General features: G+C 43.2%; 1 pseudogene; it reads right to left on the bottom strand.

Annotated features, from left to right (window-relative positions):
• Nucleotides 1-1,011: 1,011 nt before the first annotated feature.
• On the bottom strand, nt 1,012-2,352 carry LOC122901219 (annotated as a pseudogene).
• Nucleotides 2,353-2,749: the final 397 nt, after the last annotated feature.

Below are 2,749 nucleotides of genomic sequence, written 5' to 3'. Positions count from 1 at the left end.
AAGGTCCATATTCTTACTTGCTTTTTTTTGTACTTTCTCTGCCAGTAGTTAAAAAGTAAGAATTAAAGTTTTCTATTATTAAAACATTTCTGTCTATTCCTGTTTCCTTTAAATTTGGCACTGTGGTTTCCATGACAACTCTTTTATCACATTAAATTGCATCATGATTTACCATTATCAACTGCCCTTTTTACCTAATTTAATACTTTTTATTCTGAATACAACCATATAGTTATGATTGCTGCTTTCTCTCTTCCTCTCTCTTGCTCTATTGGCATTTGTTTTTTTATCTCTGTTCATTGTTTTGGACTGCCCTAAGAAATACCATAGACTGGGTGACTCTAAAAATAAAAATGTATTTTCTCACAACTGTGGAGGCTAGAAAATCCAAGAGAGAGTGCCAAATAGCCACATTCTGGTAAGATCTTGTTTCCTGGCTTGGGGACTACCACCTTCTGTGTCTTCACATGGCAAAGACAACGTTTTAGTGTCTCTTTCTCTTCTTGTAAGGGCACTAGCTCTATCAGATCAGGGCCCCACTCTTTGGAACACATTTGACCTTAATCACTCTTTAAAAGCCCTATCTGCAATATATAACCACATAGAGAGATTAAGTCTTCAACATTTGAATTGGCAGGGGGGTGGGCAGGATTCACGCTACAGCAATGTCTGCCCAACTCTCACCTTCAGCCTTCATGGGCTTCACTGTTTTACACACATCTCCTGTATCACTCGTAACTGGATTCCACTCTCTCTGTAACTGTGCGTCTCTTAATAGGTGAGTAGAACAATTAACATTTATTTTTATGGTCATATATTTGGTCAAATTTGGGTACTCATTTTTTTTTTCTTTCTTAAAGCCTTACTTTGAAACATGATGGCAAAATCTTACAGGTACCCATGGAAAAGTAAGACATGATCACAGTTAAAATGAAGACAATCTAACCAGAAAGCTTGAATCCCTGTCAGCTAATTTCGAAGCTGAAGTTGTGAGGGTAACATGCAGAAAGGAATGGTAATTAGTATTCCTCTCCTTCTTCTTCACCCTCTCCTTCAACAGAATCCATACCAATCTCCTCATAATCCTTTTCAAGTGCTACCATGTCCTCACGGGCTTGAGTCAACTTTCCTTCCTCCATGTCCTCACCTACATACTAGTGAACAAAGGCACACTCGGCATACAACAGGTCAAACTTGTGGCCCAGGAAAGACCAAGCCTCAGCAATGGCTGTGGAGTTGCCCAGCATGCACACAACTCTGTACTTTGGCCAGGTCTCCACCAGGCACCATATGGGAGGCTAGTAATTAATGCCCACTTTGAAGCCAGTGGAGTGCCAGTCCACAAACTGGATGCTGTGCTTAGTCCTGATGGTGGCTATGGCAGAATTGACATCTTTGGGAACCACATCACAACAGTACAATTGGCAGTAAGCCTTGTATTTACCATGGTGGGAGTCCCATTTCACCATCTAGTTGACTGGCTCAAAGCACACATTTGTCATCTGTGCTACAGAAAGTGGTTCATGGTAGGCTCTCTCAGCAGAGATGATGGACCTATGTGGCCAGAGGAAAGTCGGTATAGAGATAGGGCAACAGGTTGGTTTGAAATTCTGTCAGATCAGCATTCAGGGTTCCCTCACAAGTGAGGGAAACAGTGATGGAAAACACGATCTGGCTAACAAGGAGGTTAAGGTTAGAGTAGGCCAGGCATTCCATACAGAGGTTTCTATGACAGACTTCAGAGATGACCTCATTGTCCACCATGAAAGCACAATCACAGCTTCAGGGTAGTGTGGGTAGTGAAGATGGAGGTGTAGGGGCTCAATTCCTGCTGTGGGAACTTGAGGGGTTGCATAAATCAGAACTCCAACTTGGACAACTTGCCATAATTGGTCAAGAGAAGTTCCACCAGCACAGGGGTTCCACCTTCAAAACTGTGGAAAACAAAGAAGCTCTGAAGATCTGTGCACTGGTCAACCCGTTTCCAAAATTCAATCCAAGACAAAGTCAATCGTCTCCTTGCCAACCATGTAACACCCTCGGGCACAGTTATTGGCAGTATCTTCCTTGCCTATGATGAGAAGCTCAGAGTAAAAGAGCTGGCAGTAGGTGCCAGTGTGAAATTCATCGGTGACAGTGGGTTCCAGATTTACAAATAGTGCCCTGGGGACAAAGCCTGCCAGACCCTGTCTCACTGAAGGAGGTGCTGGAGTCATCTCCTCCCCCAGTGGTCTTGTCACTTAGCATCTGACTGTTGAGCTGGATGCCATGGTCCAGGCAATAGAGTTCCCAGCAGGCATTGCTGATCTGCACAGCAGCCTGGTCAACGTGGGTGGAGATGCACTCACGCATGGCGGCTATTGCTTAGCAAGCACAGGTGACAGAAGCAGACACTGGGTCAGGGTTACCCTCTACAATAAGCTAAGAGTCTGGGTAAGTAACGCACGCTGTTACTCATATTTTATGTTATGATTCCCTTCTCTTGCTTTTGATATTCCACTGTGTGATCTGTTTTGTTAAAATGCCAGTTCGATCCCCCCCCTCCACCTTTTAGCAGTTTGCTTTTTACTGTCTAAATGACTTTCTCTTTGTCTTTGAGGGCCAGTATTGTTCATTGTGTACCAGGTTTTCCCAAATCACAGTGCAACCTTTTCATTTGGAGATTCAAGTCATATTTTACTTCCTAAAAGCACTTTACCATTATCTCCAGGCTTCTTCTTAAAGATACCAATAATGTATACGTTGCCTT

Source organism: Neovison vison, chromosome 1 (assembly GCF_020171115.1).
Source record: "Neovison vison isolate M4711 chromosome 1, ASM_NN_V1, whole genome shotgun sequence".
Lineage (NCBI taxonomy): Eukaryota > Metazoa > Chordata > Mammalia > Carnivora > Mustelidae > Neogale > Neogale vison.
This window is presented reverse-complemented; position numbering and strand designations above follow the sequence as displayed.